Raw genomic sequence first — 22053 nt, forward strand, 5'->3', positions numbered from 1 at the left:
GCTTAGACCAAGGAGGAGGAAGTAAAAGTAGAAACACTTGGATTGATTCCAGCAACTTCTATTCAGGTATGGGAAGGAGTTTCAATTGGATCAAAATGTCTATGGCTTGCAACTACAAATTCTGTACCAAACATTAAAAAACAATGACCTAAAAGCCCTGGAGAGAAACCAAAAGCAATACTGGAGGGGCATTAATACTTGAAAGAAGGAAACTGGTTTAGATGTTTCACATTTTTTCATGGTTTCTAGCCTGAGGGGAGGCTGCAGTAACTGTCACTTCAGGTGGCTAAAACTCCAGTAGAAAACTCATGGCTTTATTGGTTTGAAGAACCTGAGGACAATTTGTGACAAGTATAGCTGCTGGAAAGGAAGGAGGGAAAATCTGGAAAGAACAGAAACAGAGATGGCATGTTCCAAATTCTGGTATAAATTTTGCCCAAATCTCTGGTTCACTCCTGAACATTGCATGCACATGGGAGGAGAATAACAGGATTCAGAGTCTCTGAAACATATTGTTCACAATTCACTCTCACTGGACACTCAGGACTTATGAAAATGTGTCCTGCGCTCCAGAGAAAAGACAATCCATGGAGACTAACCCTATAATAAACAATCCATTAGAATTAGCAGACAAGGATTTTATGGCAGTTATTATAATTTGTATTGGCATCCTAGAGCTGCCATAACAAAATACCACAGACTGGATGCCTTAAACTACAGAAATTTATTTTCTCATAGTTCTGAAGGCTGGAAGTCCATAATTAAAGTGCTAGCAGAGTTGGGTGCAGATGGCCACCTTCTCTCCATAATCTCACATGGCCTTTCCTCTATGCTAATGCATATTCCTGGAGTCTCTTTCTCTTTTTATAAGAAAACTAGTGGCCTGGTGCACACTAGAAATTCCTGCACAGGGCGGGGTGGGGGGTATTCCCTCAGCCCAGCCTGCACCCTCTCCAATCGGGGACCCCTTGGGGGATGTGGGATAGGGCCTAAACCGGCGGTGGGACATCCCTCTCGCAATCTGGGACTGCTGGTTCCTAATCGCTCACCTGCATGCCTGCCTGATCGCCCCTAACTGCCTCTGCCTGCATGATCGCCCCTAACTGCCCTCCCTGCTGGCCTGATCTCGCCCCAACTGCCTCTGCCTGCCTGATCACCCCCAACTGCCCTCCCCTGCTGGCCTGATTGCCCCTAATGGCCTCTTCCTTGGCCCCCACCACCATGGCTATGTCCAGAAGGAAGTTGGACATCCGGAAGATGGCTGGTTGACCCAGTCTAATTAGCATATTATCCTTTTAGTAGTATAGATAGATTATATAGGATAGGATTGTTTAAATTGGGGCAGGGGAGCCTTTTTCATCAGGAGGCAATGTTCTTAGCAGACAAAAATACATAATCCCTATATCTGAACTGATAGCCAGCCATATGCACTATACTGCCAAACCAGTCATTAAAAAATTGAACCACTTTCTTACACCTTACACCAAACAGCTGTTGTCCTTAAAACCCCTCCTCAGCCCCCACCTTAGGTTCTGCCTTCCCAGTTCACCCAGATTTGGTTCTTATTGGTAGGTTTCTACACCAGTCAGCGTCTCTGGGCCTATCAACGTGCCTGATCAGAGAGGTGGGGCTGATCAGCAGCCCCAGCAAAGGCCTGAGAGAAAGAGTGGCGTGGCTGCTGGCCAGGCCCAGAGAGAAAGAGAGAGGCAAGTGCTGATCAACAGCTGCCACGGAGGCTACAGATCAGACCCTGTTTCTCTCTCCAGACCTCTCTTTGGGCCTGATCCGCAGCCCCCTCAGCAGTCAGTGCTGGGTCGCCACGACAACCCAGCACTGACTTCCAGTCGGTTGAGCCTTCAGTCGTTTTGGATCTTATGGACCCTGGGTTTTTATATATTAGGATTAGTCATGAGGGATTAGATTCCTACCATTATGATTTCATTTTACCTGTTTAGAGGTCCACTATCTAAACACAATCACATTGGAGATTAGGGCTTTAACATAAATTTTTTTGGGGGGGAGGTGTTGCATGATTCAGCCCATAACATAACTATTCTCAAGGATATATATATATATATATATATATATATATATAGATATAGATATAGATATAGATATAGATATAGATATAGATGTATATATTTATATAGATTTAGATACACACATACACATATTTAGAATAGGATGTAGAATATCTCAGGAAAGAGGACAGGAACAGAAACCAATGAAAAGAATTAAATGGAAATTCTAGAAAAATATGTCTTTAATAAAAAATTCATTGGATGGGCTTAACAACAGATTAGACATTATAGAAGAAAAGATAAGTGAACTAGAAGACAGAACAATAAAAACTATCCAAATTGAAGCTTAGATAGAAAAAAAAAAAAGCATTAAAAAAAAAGAATAGCCTCTGTGGCTTGTGGGATAAGATCCAATGGGGTAACTAATTAAAGAGTAGCTTGAGTGCTAGAAGGAGAGGAGAGGGAATGGTTAGAAAAATTTTTTTAAAAAAATATATTTTATTAATCTTTTACAGAGAAGAAGGGAGAGGGATAGAGAATTAGAAACATCAATGAGAGAGAAACATCAATCAGCTGCCTCCTGCACACCCCCTACTGGGGATGTGCCCACAACCGAGGTACATGCCCTTGACTGGAATCGAACCTGGGACCCTTCAGTCCGCAGGCTGATGCTCTATCCACTGAGCCAAAATAGTCAGGGCCAGAAAAAATTTTTTGAAGAAATAATGGATGGAATTTCCCCATGTTTGGTGACATACACTTACAGATTCAAGAAACCCAAAAAACTCCAAGCTGTATAAATACAAACAAAACTACATCCAGGTACTTCAAAGTCCAACTGCTGAAAACCAAAGATAAAGAGACCATCTTGAAAGTAGTCAAAAGGAAAGTGACACTACAGATACTGGGAAATAAGGATCTGGATTATCCTGACTTCTCATCAGAAACAAAGAAGGCCAGAGTACAACGGAATAACACCCTCAAAATTTTAAGAGGAAAAAAAAATCTATCAACCCAAAATTTGTATCCAGTGAAAAACCTTCAATATTTAACGTAAAAAGATATTTTCAGATAAAATGAAAAGAATCTATCGCCAGTAAAGCTTTGCTATAGAAATGCAAATGGAAGTTGTTTCTATAAAGACTGAAGAGAAATTATACTAACTGGAAATTAAATTTTCAAGACAGAAACAACATTGAAAGTGGTAAATATGGGGGTAAATATAAAATAATTTTTCCTTGTTAATTTTCTTAAAATGCATATACCTATTTAAAGCAAAAATTAAAGAATTGAATTGTGAAGTTTACAATGGACATAGATATAACATATATGACAACTATAGCATAAAGGATGGGGTGGGAAGTAAATGGATCTCTACAGTTAAAAGGTTTCTACATTTCTGGTGCAGTAGTATAATATTGACCGTAAGTAGACTGGGAAAATTTAAGGATGTACTTGCAATCCCTAAAGCAACACTAAAGAAATATTGCATATAGGTATTGCTAAAAATATTTAATTACTGTAACTGAAGGCAGGAAAGGAGGAACACTGGAACAAAAAATAGGGCAAACAGCAACCAAAGGGTAAAATGGTTAACCTAAATCCAACCACATGAGGCAGCCCATCAATGACTATCATGATTGATGTTTCTATCTCTCTCTCCCTCTCTCTTCTTCTCTGAAATCAATAACAATAATTAAAAAAAAAGAAACAAACCCTGGCTTAATGTCAGACCAGATGCTCTTCAAATATCCATTGTGAAGACTATTATGGATCGCTTTAATCGAGTCAGTATATTCTAGTTTAAAAAAACAAAGAACATCCTGAAGTGTTTCATGGTTTTGGATGCCATTATAAATTGATTTTATTATAATTTCAAGAGTTTTGTATATTGTAGTATATACAAATGCAATTTATCTTTCTTTAATAATCATTTTTTACTGCAACCTTGTTAAACTCACTTATTAGTTCTAGCAGCTTTTATAGGTTTCTTAGAATGTTCTTCATAGGTCATGATATTGTCTGAAAATATAGTTTTACTTCTCCCCTTTCAATTTGCATAACTTTTTCTTTTTAAAAATTCTTTTATTATACTGGTGAGAACCTCTAGTATGATGTTGAATAGAAGGACTGAGAAAAAGCATTCTTTTTTATTCTGATATTAGGAAGAGAGCACTCAGTCTTTTACCACTAAATATGATGTTAGGTATAGGTTTTTTCAAATACACATTGAGAAATTTCCCTTCTATTTGTAGTTTAAAGGGTACTTCTATTTAAAAAAATGTTTTTATTGATTTCAGAGAGAGGAAGGGAGAGGGAGAAGGAGATAGAAACATCAATGATGAGAGAGAATCATTGATCAGCTGCTTCCTGCATGCCCCCTTACTGGGGTTTGAGCCTGCAACCTGGGCATGTGCCGTGACTGGGGAATCGAACTGTGAACTGCTGGTTCATAGATTGATGTTCAAGCACTGAGCCACACCAACTGGGTTAAAAGGGTACTTCTTATATTTCCTTTTATATACTCATGATTTGTGGTAATATTTTCAATTGAAATGTACTGGTATACATATATAATAAAATACTCATACAATAGATGTGTCATTTTAAAATGTTTTAAGAAATAAAAATGTAAAGGAGAACAAAAAGTAAATGGATGGAAACAAATATATCATACAAGCAGTAGACATAGGCTGTAGTGATTATATTAATGTCAGATAAAATAGGCTTCAAACACAAATTATTATCAGATAAAAAGAGGGACATTTTGGCCCAGCTGGCATGTCTAATCACTGGGGTGCACACCTGAAACTAATATAATATTGTATTTCTCTCTCTCTCTCTCTCTCCCCCTTCCTTTCTGAAATCAACAAAAATATATTTTTTTAAGAAAGAAATAACTTAAAAAATTTCCCAGAGAGGATAGACACAAATTTCTAGATGAAGGGATACCCACCAGTGCCCAGTGTCAAGCCCACTCCTAATACTTGTAGGGTATGGGCAGGAGTAAAAATGAAGGCCAATATGCTATATGTCTAAATTTTTTAAGTTATAAATGAAGCTAAGAAACTAATAAGTAAAATATGTTCTATCCTCCTACCTTGACAAACATACCTTCAGAACTACCTGGAAGGCCAGGTTCCAATATAGAATACTCAGGTTCTTTGGAGTTCTGCTCCAGAAGATGGAAGTGTGGGGGTTGCTGGACCCTGCTGACATCTCTTCACCTGCTCCCTTTTTCTTCCAACTCCTGGAACTGTCCCACACCATGAAGGGCCTCACGTGCATACATGTCGACACTCCAAGCTCCATCCCTATCTCCCACAAAGAGCCATTTCTTGGCCACTTGATAGCATAAGCAAACAATAGTGATATGATCTGTGCTCAGGACAGATCTAGAGAAGATGACCAAATGGGTCCTAGAAATGGGCTTTGAGCTCTTTGGACAAGGAATTCCAGGTTTCCAGGTATGTGCCTAGGTTACTGTCAGAGTGTGAGCTCTAAGTTGCCCAGTACACTCTTTGTCCGATGAGAAGAAGCATGGCTGGAGCATATCCAGAGAGGGGCTCTCTGAAGGATAGGGCCTAGGACAGAGAACACTCTTGCCCATGTCTCAGGGTGGCTCTTCCCAGCCTGATGGATGAAAAGAGACACACACCAAGGCACTTCATTGTGTAATTTCAGAACTCTGGGGTAAAGAGAAGATTCTAAAAACTTAGGGAGAGAGAGCCAACTATCAGAATGAAAATGGACTTCTCAACAGCAACACTAGAAGCTAGAAGCAATAATTTCAAAATTCTGGAGGAAAATGGTTTCTAACCTAGAAGTCTATATCCAGTCAAATTTTCAATTAAGTGTAAGTACGTATACTAGAATAAAGGCAATTTTAGGCCTGCAAATTTGTTCCCCATGTACCTTTCTTTGGAAGCTACTGGTGAATGTGCCAAACTTAAACCAGGGAGTAAACCAGAAATGAGTTACAAGATACAGTAAAATGAGAGGCTGTTCAGGAGAGAGGTGATGGTGCCTGCCCCCAGTATGGGTGTATTTGTTCTCTGTTGTTGTGTAACAATTACCACAAACTTAGCAGCTTAAAACAATGCCCATTGATCTCCTACTTCCACAGGTCAGAAGTCAGGGGCAGGGCTTGGCTGGGTTCTCTGTCTGGGGTCTTTCAAGGCTGAATACAAGGTGTTAACTGAGTTTCATTCTTACCTGGAGGATCTGGGGAGGAATCCACTTCCAAGATCACTAGGTTATTGGCAGAACCTGGTTCCTTGTGGTTGTAGGACTGAAAGTTCCATTGTCTTGCTGGTTGTTGTCAGCTCCTAGGGACCACTGTTAGGTCTTTGCCCTCTCCATCTCAGCAAAAGATATCGTCCCTAAAGGGAAACTCTCTCCACTCACACTTCTGACACCAAATGTGTGTTTTCCACACCAAGCAATTCTCCAATTCTCTATGGACACCAACTGCGTATCCTACAATTTAATTCTGACACTACCTAGATTTAGCACAGATCCTAAGGGCTTAGTCTCAGAAAACTGCCCCCCTCTTCAGATGTCAATCAGAAGTAGTGGGTCCCTTGGTTACCCACACTTTCATCTGATTGGCTACAAATCGAGGGTTCCCATGACCCCTGTTTTGGATTGGATAATTTGCTATAATGGCTCACAGAATTCAGGGGAACACTTTTACTTACTATTACCAGTTTATTATGAAGAATATAATAAAGGCTACAAATAAAACAGCCAATTGAAGAGGTACATGATGTCTTATCAACCCAGGAACTCTCCAAACCCCTTTGTTTAGGGTTTTTATGGAGGTCCCATTACACAGGCATGATTGATTAAATCATTGACAACTGGTGATTAACTCCATCCCCAGCCCCTATTCTCTCCCCAGAGATCATGGGGGTGGAACTGAAAGTTCCAACTCTCTAACTGCAGGGTTGGTTCCTCTGGCAACCATCCCCCATCATGAAACTACCTAGGGGCAAACCTAGGGTCACCTCATTAGCATAAACTCAGGTATGGTTTAAAGAGGCTCATTATGAATACTAACAGATAATCCTCTCACCCCTATCACTCGGAAAATTATAAGAGTTTTAGGAGGCCTGTGGCAGAAACCGAGGAAGGCTGGAAGTATAATTCTTATTATATTGTAATGTCACAGTCCCTCACATTGAATCCCTCTTGGAATCTCTCTGACTTCCTCCTCTACCACAGGCCAGAGGAGAACTCTTGGCTTGGAAAGAGCTATATGATTAGGCCCACCTGAAAACTCTCCCCTATTAGGAACCTAATCACACCTATAACATCTCTTTTGCTATACAAGGTAACATAATCACAGAAGTGACATATCATTATCACAGGTTCTGCCCAGATTCAAGGGAAATCTTTCTTTCTTTCTTTCTTTCTTTCTTTCTTCCTTTCTTTCTTTCTTTCTTTCTTTCTTTCTTTCTTTCTTTCTTTCTTTCTTTCTTCCTTCCTTCCTTCCTTCCTTCCTTCCTTCCTTCCTTCCTTCCTTCCTTCCTTCCTCTTGGCTTGGAAAGAGCTATATGATTAGGCCCACCTGAAAACTCTCCCCTATTAGGAACCTAATCACACCTATAACATCTCTTTTGCTATACAAGGTAACATAATCACAGAAGTGACATATCATTATCACAGGTTCTGCCCAGATTCAAGGGAAATCTTTCTTTCCTTCTTTCTTTCTTTCTTTCTTCCTTTCTTTCTTTCTTTCTTTCTTTCTTTCTTTCTTTCTTTCTTTCTTTCTTTCTTTCTTTCTTTCTTTTTCTTGTTAATCTTCACTTGACGATATTTTTTCCCATTGCTTTTTCCAAGAGAGTGGAAGGGAGGGAGGGAGAGGGAAAGAGAAAGAAGCACTGATTTGAGAGACTCATTGACTGGTTGACTCCTGACCGAGCCCCAACCAGGGGCAGGGAGGTAACCCCCAACCCAGGTACGTGCCCTTGACCAGGAATTGAACCCTAGACCCTTTTGTGCACAGGCCAATGCTCCAACCACTGAGTCACACTAGCCAGGGCTTTGGGGGAGATTTTTTAAAGACAAAATTGACTTTAAAAATGTGTATGAACATATTGAGAGGAGATTTATTCCTCCCTGGGAGAGAATTTGTAGTGATATTACTGATAAAACAAAACAAAACAAAACAAAAACAAAAAAAACTGCCCTGGCCGGGTAGTTCAGTTGGTTAGACTGTTTTCCCAATATGCCAAGGTTTCAGGGTTCGATCCCTGGTCAGGGCACATACAAGAACCAATCAATGAATGCATGAATAAGTGGAATAACAAATCAATCCTTCTCTCTTTCTCTCCCTTCCTATCTCTAAAATCAATCAATAAAACACACACACACACACACACCAAGGAAAACTGAGCCAAAAACCAAAACAAATAATAAAAACTGAGACAATAACTTCCTGGAAAACAAAATGTTGCTCAGAAAAGAAAAAATAATCATAGCAGCTATGTGGCTCAGAGGTTTGAACAGTGTGCTCCATACTCATAATAATGCAAAACCCAAACACTGTTCTAACCCCTCCAAACTCCCAAATATCTAATTTTGGAGGGTAGGGGCAGAGGAAGTACGTGTGAGTGAGACTATGTTGGAGGAAGTGGGTGAAAGTGAAATGCTCATCTTCCGCAATAGAGAGTGTCTCTAATTTAAAAGCTGAGAAGAAGGAATATAAGTATATTATATTTAGCAATAGGGAGGTAAATAATGGGGGGAAATCAGCTAAAAGAGTTAAAAGTGAGGTGCATGGACAGGGAACAACCTTTTTTGTAATGAATCTTGTAGAATTCTTTTACTCTCTCTGTTTATATCTATCTTAGATAAAAATAAAAATTTAAACAAGGAATATTTTAGAAAACTGACATACTCAGGCCTCTGAACTCAGCTCTCCTCTCTTCTCATCATCTAGATAATCTTAACCATCTATGGCTTCAACTCTCACTTATTTGCTGGAGACTCCCAAATTCTCTCCTTCCTCCCAAAAGCCTAAACCTGTGCAACCAAATGCTTACTAGGCATCTCCATCTGGCTGACCCATGACACCTTTAACTCAATGTGTCCAACCTGTCCATTTTCCCTGACCCCAGACCTGCACAAGCATTTCTTAGCTCAGGGCATCTGCCCAGGTGTTCAAGCCAGAGACACAGGAGGGTCCTAAACTCTCCCTGCCCCCTCACCTGACAGTGAATCAATTTTATCTCCAGCCCTATTGCCACTATCGAGGTTCTCATATTTAATTTGAACTCATAATAGTGTCCTCATCTTATTTCTCATTTGCTCCAATTCATCCTATGCACCACTTTAAGAAAGATCCTTCAAACAAACAGACAGACAGACAGACAGACAGACAGACAGACAGACCAGTTTAAAAGTTCTCCAGGCTCTTCTAGTTACCTGCAGGACAACATCTAAAATCCTAAGTACAGAATACAAGGCTCTGTCTACCTGTCTTTAGATGTTCCTGACAACCATCGCCCTAAGTGCAAGCTGTGTGGCAGTTGTACCAAACTGCTACAGCCCCATTTGCAGTTTCCCCCAAACCACACATTGCCTGCTCCAGTTTCATCTGCTATTCTTCTCACTCCCACCCTCCATCCCTGTCCACTTGCCCAACAAATTTCTGCCCCTACCCCCCTGCCCAAGGTTTAAAAAGGTTTAAGGTGGCATCTGCTTCCATGTGAGGCCAATCCTGCAGGGAGAGTCAGGCTGCTAAGCCTCTGTATCCTGCCTTGAGTCTGCTGCCCAAGTTCACTGCAGCCACAACACTGACTGGCCTCATTGTGAAGCCTGACAGTTAGAAAATGCCTGCTGAATGAATGAGTGTTAAACAGAAGCCATGTATGAGAGATCCTTATCCATTAGGATTCTTTTAGTTGTAAGCAACTGGGAGCAGAGTTGTTTTAACCAAAGGGAAGTTATGGGCTCACATAAACTGTGAAGTCTGGGCAGGGCTGGCTTCAGGGGCCTGCCGCCTGTACTTGGAAGGCTCTGTGCTTGAGGCGATGGTCTGCTGACACAAGCAATTCTTTTTTTTTTTTTTTTTAAATCCTCACCCGAGGATATGTTTTTATTGATTTTAGAAAGAGAGAGAAAGAGAAACATTGATGTGCGAGAGAAACGTCCATTGGTTGCCTCCTGTACTCACTCCAACTGGGGATTGAACCTGAAACCTAGGTATGTGCCCTGACCAGGAATTGAACCAACAATCTTCTAGTGTATGGGGCGATGTTCTAACCATAGAGCAACCCAGCCAGGGCTCACTGGTAATTCTTAATAATGCCTTTGAACTTATGTTCTGTAATTGAAGTCTGGTGGGACAACAGAGCCTGACTATGGGTAAGGGAAATATGTATAGCACGCATATCTGTTGTTCCTTGATGCTCATTTACATAAAGCATGAAGATGCCCCATGAGCACAGAATTCAGGGGACCCACAATGCATGGAATTTCAGCAAGATTCAAAGTGAGCAGAAGGGAAGTGTTTTACATCTGTGCCTGACTAATTGGGTGGCACCGACACCCCCAAGAGACCACACATTCATCTGAACCAGAACTTTTCTGCTTCACATGCAGAAGGAAGGCAATGATGTTCTAAGAAACAGAACAATCAAAGAACTGTCTCCTACCTTTCATAATTGGATGTCATATCCTTGCATCTGCCAACCAATTACACTGAAAACGAGGCTGTAGAAGGGAAGAGACAGACAGTGCAGCGTGGTTTGTTCTCCATCCTTCCTTACGAATAGGTAAACTGGAGGTTGAGAGTGTCGATAGAAAGTGCTCCTATCAGGAAGTGAAATAGCATTGGCCGGTGTTGCTCAGTGGTTAGAGAGTTGGCCCTTGCAGCAACCAGTTGACGTCTCTCTCTCACATCAAGTTCTCTCTCTCTCTCTCTCTCCCTCCTTCCCTCTCTCTCTCCCTTCTACTCTCTCTAAAAAGCAATGGAAAAAATGTTGTTAAGCCTCAGGTGAAGATTAACAACAACAAAAAGTGAAATAAAACAGTTGAGTTAGTTTTTGAGCAGTATTTCTATTGTTCTAGTAAGAACAAAATATATGCGTGTGCTGTGCTATGTAATACAAATTGTGTAATTTTGGTAATTCCACATATCACTGCAATGCTCATATCTGCATTTAAAATTGGCCTAGTACCATATAAAGATAAGGGCAAAAATTCACGCTAATAATTTACAATTTTAATTTCTTTGGATTTAGAATGGCATTCAATAGCAAATAAAGAAATACTACAAGAAGTTGAGAGAGAGAAACCTGAAAGGGAGGAAAAAAGCTTTATATTTTAGTATCTTTTTTAAAAAATATATTTTACTGATTTTTTAACAGAGAGGAAGGGAGAGGGATAGAGAGTTAGAAACAATGATCAGCTGCCTCCTGCACACTCCCTACTGGGGATGTGCCCGCAACCAAGGTACATGCCCTTGACCGGAATAGAACCTGGGACCCTTCAGTCCGCAGGCCAATGCTCTATCCACTGAGCCAAACCGGTCAGGGCTATTTTAATATCTTTAATGGCACTTTGCCCCTGATTTTGGAACAGGGAGTCTGTATTTTTATTTTGCATCGGACTCTGCAAATGATATAGCCTGGCTGGCATCTGTAAGTAGGTTTGGCTTCAGATGCCTTTGGCTTCAGGATTTCAAATCAAAACTTGGCTTCTCTCTGGCCCTCCTTGTGCTGGCTTCAGTCTCAGGTCTCATGCTGTGGCAGGACAGAGGTGCTAGTTCCAATGGTACTAGCTGAAGGCTCTTTCCCAGAAGTCCAAGCAAAAGCCTCCTTGATTTTTGATGGGCCTCGTATTTTCCTGAACCCACCATTCCTGTAAGGAGAGTGTGATACCCAGATGGTTTTCATCCTGATTCACTTACTCAGCCTCATTTGAGCTGAGGATGGAGGAGGGAAGGGTCTACAAAGGGAAATCAGGGATCAGTGACCAGAGATGAGCAAAGGGGTCCAAGTCTGAGAACACAGCTCTCCCCACCCCTTTCAGAATTTCCAGTAGCCACACACACCCTCTCTCCTTACACACCCTTCTTCCTTACAGCTACAAAGATGCATTTATATACATAAAATGTGTTTATTCTCTCCCCCAGAGCAGACAAGTCAAAGTTTTATCCAGTCACACTATTTCACTCTAAGACTGTAATCTCTGGGTGATTTGCTGTCCTTTCTGCTAGGTCTGGGGTGCAAGTCCTTATGATCTGGCCGCCTATTGCTAAATGATGAATTCAACCAACCCCATTTCATGAATAGGATATTCTAGAAAGAGGTTGGTAAAACCACCCCAAATAACTCTTACTCAGAGAGGGGAGTATGGGATAGAGTGGTCACGTCCCCCTGAGGTGCATGCCGATGTCCACCCCCCAACCTGGTTCTGCTCTCTGCAAGGACTTCTCATAGCCCTTGTTCTCTCAGACCCTAGTTATGTGGTCCATTGCGGAAACACCTGAGTTGGCTCTTGGGGAGAATCTTCCTTCTGGAGGCTGCACATCTTCAACAGGCTGCTTCTTATTGGCATGGGAGAGAGCATAGAATATGAGTAATCATCCACTTATGTCAGCCAGATTTGGGATTTTTGGCCCCGCTGCACGTTCATCTACTTGTTTCCTACCATTTCCACAGGCTGGAGTTACTGAAGCCAGGGACCTGTCAAGTCGGAGTCTCTGTATGTGAAAGGTGGCCTAGGGATTTCTGTTTCCTAGCAACAGGCTCCCATGCTTGGTCCCTGCTCCGTGTCCTGGCTTCCCTGGCTGCCATCTTGACCACATCCACATCCGGTTTTCTGTGGTGGGGAAAGCGGAAACCATAGTGTCACAGGTGGGAGGCTTGGCTATCTGCCCGCAGGCTACGTGCTGGCTTCGTTTTTATAAATTAAAGAGAGGACTTGCACGGACCAATGCTGAGATGGAACTGAGAACCAAAGAGCATGAGTCACTTAACCCTTTGTGCGGGGGTCAAAAAACTAGAGGGGAAAAAGGACTACACTCAAATTCATGTATTGCATAAGTTTAGAAAACTAAGTTTCTAAAAACTCATGAGAAAAACTCAATGACCAGAGAAACCATTGTCAGTTAAGGATTAAAACCTATTGAAGAACATCATCAACTTTGAGGAAAGGTTAAAGGGGTCACCTGGACACCTACTAATGACTCGTGTGAAGACAAGGCCTACAATGGGTTGAGTAAAGGTGTCAGCTCTATTCAGCCACCACTGGGACTCCACCAGATCCCCTGGAGCCATCAGCAGGAATCTCATCAGATGTTAAGAACAGATGACCATGCAACACATGACGGAGACCAAGTGTGTAGGGGAGTAGAGCTGTGAGCAAACACATCTGTAACAAGATTCTCCTGACAGGTACTTGGTGCCATGTATAACCCTTGCTGGGTAATAATACACCATCAGCATACGTGGTAAGCATATGTAAATAGTGATATTGCTGCCAAGTTGACCAAGAGTTTACATGGTCAACCATGGGGAGGGATTGAATCAGGGGAACAGGAGTATGTGCTGAGGCCCCTTTAAGTTCCTGTGACTATAACACACTATGACTCAGGAAGGTCCCCTTAGGGGATGTCCATGAACCAGGTGATCCCGAGCCTGATGCTGACAGTTGAGCCAGTCCCCCTGGGGCTGGGACTGGCACAAAGTAGATGCTGTTTTGGATCAGGGTGAGGTAGCCCTGTTCCTCCTGAAGTAGGAGAGCCCTCTGCCCATTGTTAGCCACAGGGATACTTCAATGACTCCCCACGTCCTCTCAGGCCTGAAGGATTTAGTCCCCTAACTGTGGGAATGCTCTGGGAATTGCCCTTGACTGAGGAGACTTGCCTCATCCAAGGTCATGTCCCTTTCGTGGGGGTCTGTGTCCTAGATGATAGATGTAGGTGTAGAAGGCTTAGCTGCTCACCCCAACCCCACTCTGAATGGCCTTCCTGACATCCAGCCTAACTTCTCCTTCTGCCCTGTCCTGCTTCCATACTTTCCCCACAAGAACACCCCTAATACACTTCCTTATCTCTATCACAGAGAGCCCAGCCTTAGACAATAGCACTTGTATTAGTTTCCTGGGACTGCCATGACAATTTACCAGAAAATGGGTAAAAAAAAAAAAACACAACAGAAATTTTGGGTTTAACACAACAAAAATGTACTGTCTTGCAATTCTGAAGGCCAAAGTCTGAAATCAAGGTGTTGCAGGGCCATGCTCCCTCCAGAGGCTCTAGGAGATGATTCTTCCTGTCTCTTATAGCTTCTGATGGCTCCTGGCATCTCTTGGCTTGCGGCCACATCATTCCAGTCTCTAACTCTGTCTTAGGTCTTCACATGGCCATCTCCCCTGTGTGTCTCAAATCTCTTTTCTCTTGTAATGACACTTGTCATTGGATTCAGGGCCCTCACAAATAATCCAGGATGATCTTATCTTGAGATCCTTACTCTAATGACATCTGCAGAGATCCTTATTCCAAATAAGGTCACATTTTTATATTCCAGGTAGACATACCTTTTGCGGGGGGCGGTGGGGGGGGGGGCGTCCAACTGAACCTGCTGCAGCAGCCCAGGCTTCCATTTCTATAGCAATAGTCATGACAAACAGTGAGCTCCTGGAGGGCAGGGATCTCTGCTGCATTGTCTCTGGGCCTCCAGGGGCTCTTCAAAAGGGAGATGGCTTGAATAGCCCCAGCTGCCACTGGCCTGTAGAGCTGGTGTTGAGAGCAACACAAGGTGTGCAGGGGGATACACAGACCCCATTACCCATGTCAGCCTCCCCAAAACTGCAGCCACTGAGAAAGCCTGGCACATAGTGGGAATTCTACATAGGACTCCATGAGAGTAGGAATGCCTGCCTTTGTGTCCTGGGGTGGGTGGCCATAGAGTAGCTGCAGGGTGCCCAGGTGGGGCTGGGAATCCATGTGTGGTGCCTTGATCATCACTGCACTATATATTTATGGTTTTTACTCACTTTGAGGAACACGGATGTTTAATAGCTTGCCTAAGGCTAACCCCAGCAAAAACCACAGAGTCCTGTATACTGCAGGATTCTAAATAAGGGATAGAACCATGTTACATCCACATGATTCATGAAACATACAAGCCCTTAAATGCTGCATATGTGATTGTGTGCATTCATATATCCCTATATGGGTGCATGGACTGTTTGTTCCATCTCTGAGGTAAATCGTAAAGGCTTAGTGGCAAATAGCAGATGAACAGGAATGCTGACCTCTTATTCCTTGAAGTGGCACAGTAAGCTTTGGCCCCCAAAATATAGGTTGGCAGGCTGATTTGTTCAGGAGGTCAGGTGGGAGCAGAGCTTTTTGTAGAAAAGCTGCTGGGAGTTACAGGCACTGGGGGTTGACTTCTTTTAGGAAGTGGAGCCAGGTCCAGGGTCCAGAATTTCTGCTTCTTTGGCAACACTCTCCTGCTAACTGGTGGCCTCTCCTTTCCCTTTATGAACTCTCTCTATCTCTCCAGGTGTGCCAGCATGGGTCCAGCCATAAACTTTGATGGGTGCTTTTGTCCTCCCTTTGCTACTCAACACTTCCAACCAGTCCAGAGGTAAGCCATGATATATGATCTCCCATGGTAATAATACTTTATCTACTTACATAGTGAGACACATCTTGGAGTGTAGATATAGTTCTAGGGCAAATAGACACTACCGGCTATTGGGATGTTGACAGATCTGATGCAGGTGGGCCCCGCTCTTTCCTGACCTGAAGAGGTTCTTGTCCTGCCTCCTGTAAGGGGCTTGACTCCTTCCCCACTCTGCATCCAGACCCCTCAGGAGTCTGACTTGCAGAGGGAAAACTGAAGGCTATTAGAGTAAGAGTCAATATTGATGGGATCACAACATTCCTTTTTTTTTTTTAAAAAATATATTTTATTGGTATTTTACAGAGAGGAAAGGAGAGGGATAGAAAGCTAGAAACATCGATCAGCTGCCTCCTGCACACCTCCCACTGGGGATGTGCCCGCAACCAAGGTACATGCCCTTGACCGGAATAGAACCCGGGACCCTTCAGTCCGCAGGCCGACGCTCTATCCACTGAGCCAAACCGGTTTCGGCAGGATCACAACATTCCTTGATGAGGCACAATACTAAGAGAGCAGGCTATCCCCATAAAAACGTTCCTAGGCCAGCACCAATACAAGTGTATGAAATTGGGCAACCCTGCTGAATGGTGACAATGAACTTGGAGAGCTGATGTCCTCTGAGCACTTACTATATGCTGAGGCTGAGCCAAGAGCTTTCCACACATTATCTTGTTTAATTCTCTCAACAGTCTTGAGAAGTAGATGCTGTTCTTATTATTCCCATTTTACAAATGGATCATCCAAAGCTCAGAAGTTAAAGTATTTGTTCCTGTACTGTAGAGAAAGGCAGCTGGCTGTGGACTCCCCACAGCATCAGTCCCTTCCTAATTGCATAGCTGGAAGTGATCAAACAAGTTCTATCACATACCATCACCACATCCCCTCCGGCTCTTGCAAGCACCTCCCAGTGATGGACTAAGGGCAAGAAAGGAAAGCCTCTAGTCCCACCTTCTCCACTGAGGACCCTGAGATCTGCCCAGTGGGTTGGCCCCTCCAGGCCTGGAGCCATCCCTAACCCAGGCAGCATACTATATATAATATCTGGACTCGAGTTTGTGTCTGAGCCCAGTGGGTACCCTGAGTACACAATCCCCTTAGCCCCTATGACACTGTCTCTATTTTCCTGTAGGAAAATCCTAGTTTGGGGCCTACATTTGGCCTTAGACTGGATCCATGACTAAACTCTGACATTTTTGGAAATACAAGTTGAGCTGATAGGTCTGGAACATAAGTCACCTGAGGAAGGGAAGAGCCAGGCCCAGCAAGCTGACCCTGTAACAGGTGGCTTTGTCAAATGGCCCTGCACCCAGCACTCATGAGGGGTACCCAGAGAACTGGGGGAAAGAGAGGGGTATGTGTGCTGTAAATACAAACAAATGGGACTAGCCAACCCTATAAAACAGGGAACAGGCACTGCTCTGGCAGTTAGAGCAGTTGCCATGCTCAGAGAGAGGAGACAAGGCCTGGTGAAGCGGAGGCAGTCAGGTTGTTTGAGCACACTCACAGACACAGACTATTCCTCGGAAGCTATGGTGAGGCTTGTGCACTCTACTAGTGTAGCAGCTGCCTGGGATGTGACTACCTCCCTGGCAGCATGGCATCAGGCTCTGGAGACCTGGGTTTCTAATCCCACTTCTGCCACTTCCTTGCAGTATGACCCGATACAAGTTCATTAAAGACTCTAAACCTGGGCCGTGGCTGGTGTTTCTCAGTGGTTAGAGCGTCAACCCACACACTGGAGGGTCATGGGTTTGATTCCTGGTCAAGGGCACGTACCTGGATTGCAGGTTCCATCCCTGCCCCAGGTTGGGGCACATGCAGGAGGCAATCAATCGATGTGTCTCTCTCACATCAATGTTTTTTTCTCTCTCTCTTAACCTATCCTTTCTTCCACTCTTTAGAAATCAATGTGGGGGTGGGGAGTGGGGTGGAAAATATCCTTGCTCCTTGGGTGAGGATTAAAAAAAAAAAAAGACTCTCAACCTGGCCTGGGAATGATGCCGCCTATTGTAGTGGTTTTAAAGTATGTCTACAAATTCTTTGAACTCACAAGGTGGAGACTAGATCCCCTTCCTTGAGTGTGGGCCGAACTTGCTTCTGATAGAATAAAACAGGAGTGATAGTGTGTGATCTTGGAGACCTGGTTCTAAAAGGCATTGTGGTTACCTACTTGCCTGCTCCTCTCTTGCTCTTGGATCACTCACTCTGGGGAAAGCCAGCTGCCGCATTATGAAGAGAAACCCAATGGTGAAGAACTGAGGCCTTCAGCCAACAGTCATGTGAGTGCAGCATCTTGGAAGTGGATCCTCCAGCCCCACTAGAGCTTTTAGGTGACAGCAGCTCTGGCTGACATCTCAACTGCAACTCATGAGAGACCCTAAGCAAGAACCATTTAATTAAGCTGCTCCTGAATTCCTGACCAATGGAAATTGTTAGATAATAAATGCTTACTGTTTAAGTCATCACATTTTTGGGGATAGTTTGTTATACGGCAATAGATAACTGATACACCCATCTCAAGGTATTTGTCAGGATTCACTGAGATGACATACATGAAGGGCCAGAAGCCTGATGGAAACTAAGTCTCATTAGCTCCTTTCCACTCTGAGGTCTCAGCAGGCCCCTCCTCAGGGGACTAAGGTTTAGAATGTGGGTTATGCTCACTCAGAGTCCAGTCCTCCTACCAGGTTCCCCAGCTTCCTCCAATTTTCTCCCAGCATATCTTATGGCCTTGCCCACCAGAGACACTGTCATACTGGGGGAGGCCTGCTCTCTCTTTTATACAAAGGATCAAAGAAATTGGTTGACATCCAGTTTAATCGAAGTCATGTGGCAATATTGTACTGGTATACTAAGGTCTCTTCCCAGATTAATCTTCTGCACACAAACAAAATTGGGATGCCCAAACTGTAAATCAATACACACCACTTTTCACTTAAAACCCTCCAGCAACTTCTCTTTACCTTGAGTAAGAATCCAAACCCATTACCATGGCTATTTCCTGTGATATGCCCCACCCCCACTGTAAAACCATTTATTATGCTCCAAGCTCCTATCTTCCTCGTGCCCCTCAAACATGCAAAACCTCTGCACTTCGTTTCTTCTATGGAGAACAGTCTCCCACCAGACCTTCACAAAGCTGCCTTCTTCTCATTATTTTCAGCTTGACTCAGTGTCAACTCCTTGGAGCCCTAGTCCTACCCCAGGTCCTCTCCATCACACATTATCTTATTTTATTCTTTTTATTACCAGCTAAAATAACCCATTGGCTTGTTTATTGCCTGAAGTGCACATTGGCATGAACACACCTGAAGAGCAGAGCTTTGCCAAGCTTAGTCCGAGAGCTAGAATGGTGCTCAGTACCCAAGAGACACTCAGATGAATGTTTGTCAGGTGGCTCTTTGAATAGCAATCAAATTCGCTTTTGCAAGCTTTGGAGGCAACTTTCTTCATGAGAAATGCTCTGGCAAATCCTTCTATAAAGGGAACAAATCACCTTCAAATTTTCTAACAGTAGATCATATCTGCATCATAATCACTTTGATCCAGGAAGGTTCTTGTTAGGGTTTTTGAAACACCGGGTTCTGAGGGGAGGAAATCTTTCTCTGATTTGGTTCTAGGTAACATGTGAAACGCAACACGCTGATTATTTCCCCTTGGCTGGGTTTTCATGGGTTTTCCTGGCCAGCTGTCCCTCTGCGGAGAGCAGGGGTCTGAGGACCGCAGAGTCCCACATGCAAACCTCCTCCTCACCCACCAGGAGTCCAGGGTCTGACCAAGAGTGAAGTAAAGAAGCCAGAACATTCTGAAGTACTAGAGGTTGGAAGATGAAAAGAGAGAGAAAGGAGCAAGTAGGACCCAGCATGGGGTCGAGTGGGATGGGAGCTCAGCCAGAGGGGCAGACTACAGGGCCATCCCTGAGCAATGAGGGCCAGCAGGAAAGGTGGCCAATGGCCTCCAGGGCCAACTGGCAGAGCACTCTGCTTGTTCCTGCTTCCAGGCCTTGGGAGCTGCACCAAGTGGTCTCCTTGCCTTTTTTTGTTTGTTTGTTTTTTTGTTCCTGAACACCTTCAGAGTCATCTACAAACAAGATCACATCTTTCCTCTGCTTGACATACTCCCCCTGTTCTCAAAACACAGACACATCTCCACACTAATTCTCACCTCCTTCAGTCCCAGCCCCTGCTGCTCAGTGCATCATTCTCTTCCCAACCTTGGCCTTCTCTCTGTTCCCTCATCTGCAAGGCAGTTCCTGCCATGCCACCTCCTGAAAGAGACCATTCAGGTCTTCTTGGCCAGTCCAGCCTGTCTCCCCCTCCTTCCTGTCCTGTGGGGACACGCATTGCCATGCTTCCAGCTCTGAAGTGTGTGCTTGATTGTTGCCTGCCTCCCTTGCTGCAGGACTCCCTTGAGAGCAGGAATATTGCCTGCTCTACCCACCACTGCACCCAGAGGGGATGCCCAGGGGAGTCCCTGGCACTCAGCAGACCTTCAGAGCATATTTCTGAGTAAAAGTAAGAATAGGAAGCTCTAAGGGCAGTGTCAATGAGGCATCATTGGAAATACAATGAAATGATGATCGGGGCTGGTGATTTGGGTGAAGAGAGTTCAGGCAGGCCTTGGGCTGTGTCTCCTGATGGGTGGATGTGTGCAGAGAGATGTGGAACAGGTTGTGTCCAGGTGTGTCCTGCTGGGTGGTGCTAGGGGTACACCAGCTGGGGAAGCCGAAGGCTTGGTGCCAAGCTGATACCCTGACCCCACCTCCTTATCCTCTCTTCACCCAGATAGTGAGCAGGTGGGGAAGGACACACTTGGATGTGAAAGGAAAGAGAAGGAGGATACAGTGTGGTCTGGAGGAACTCATGGCACCTTGGTGTCACCCAGCTTAGCCCAGGGGAGGGGAAGAGCTGGGAGAGCTGAGGGAATGAAGGGATCAGGAGAAAGTACTGTGCCCCAACAGGTGCCTCAGGAAAATGGCCAAGTGATGCTGCTTGGACTTGCTGCTTTCTGGCAGCATGTCCTGTGTCTTAGCCCAGGGCATCCTGTGTGTCCCCACTTCTGTGTGTGGAGCCAGGGTCAGAGCAGCATTTTCAGCATGAGATCACCACCACTGCAGGGGGAGCTTTGGAGCCAGACCAAAAAGTTCAGGACACTCGGGGCCAGCGGCACATTACCGGAGGAAACAGGTGGGCCCCGAGCAGGTAAGTCATGGGCAGGCCCAACCAGAAGGGACCTGCCACAGCAGTGGAGCAGGGTTCTGAAGGCTCCCTGTGGGCTAGGCAGGCTTTTTACTTGCTAGATTTAGGAAGGTCCAAGAGTCCCTGGGTAGGGGTGGGTGGCAGGGAGGCCAGGAAAGCATTCCAATGTTAATGCTTGGACCAGTAGTGCAGTGCACACTGGCTGAAGTTAGCTGAAGTCTCCTACCTGGCCCGCAGCCTTCCATCAATCCCTGGAAGACATTGCTCCCTGGGGCTCTGGCACCCAGTGAAGTTCCCTGACCCCAAGGCTGATCCAGGTCCCTTGGTCCCCACCAAAAATCCTCATCCTCAGGGCCTGACTTTGCTGCCACATGCCTCAGTTCTCACTAGCACAGGGATGAATTTCCTACTAAACTCAGTCCAGAACTACTATTTCTCAACACTCTATTATCAACATCTCATTAAATATCTGCTGAATGGATGAGCAAACAAATAAGTGGACTAAAAATGCCCACTTTCTTATGGGTCCCATGATCCTTTTCCTTGGCTATGAATCCAGGTAGGGGGTACCACTCATATGGTCAGGAAAACATGGGTTCTGTGAAGATGCTGGGATGTTAGGTAAGTAAGAGAGCCCACGTGGGCTAGCTTGTGAGAGACACTGATCCTGCAAGAGAATATGAGGGCAAAGTGGCAACTTCCAGGGGCCAGAAGTTTGAAGTCTGGGCTTGGCGCAGTGGAAGATTTCCCATTATGTGAACGGCTGCGTCGAAGGGATCTTTTCAGCACAGACATCTCCTTCCATTGTCACTGGCTAAGGAATTCTTGCCCCTTCCCAAGATAGAAATCAAGAGAGGAGGCAAAATAGATTCAAAAGTAGGTTTACTGAAAAACAAAGTGGAGGGAAAGGAGAAAGGGAGGGAGCTTGGTGCATCAAGGGAGACACACTAATGAAGAATGACTCCCAGAACCGCTGTGGGGTCTGGCTTACACAAGGCTGGGTTCTTCACGCAGGCGCAGGATGGATTTCATCGTTTTCTAGGTTCCCACCAGGACTGAGAGCAGAGCTCTTTGCTTTCCAGGAACCCTTTGCTTTCACCATCAGGAGTCAAGCAGCACCTGGGTACAGCGGAGCTCTCGGCTTTCGAGGGCAGGTGTCAACCAATGCATGTGCAAAGCAGAGCTCTT

This window comes from Plecotus auritus (genome assembly GCF_963455305.1).
Source record: "Plecotus auritus genome assembly, chromosome: 7".
Classification (NCBI taxonomy): Eukaryota; Metazoa; Chordata; class Mammalia; order Chiroptera; family Vespertilionidae; genus Plecotus; species Plecotus auritus.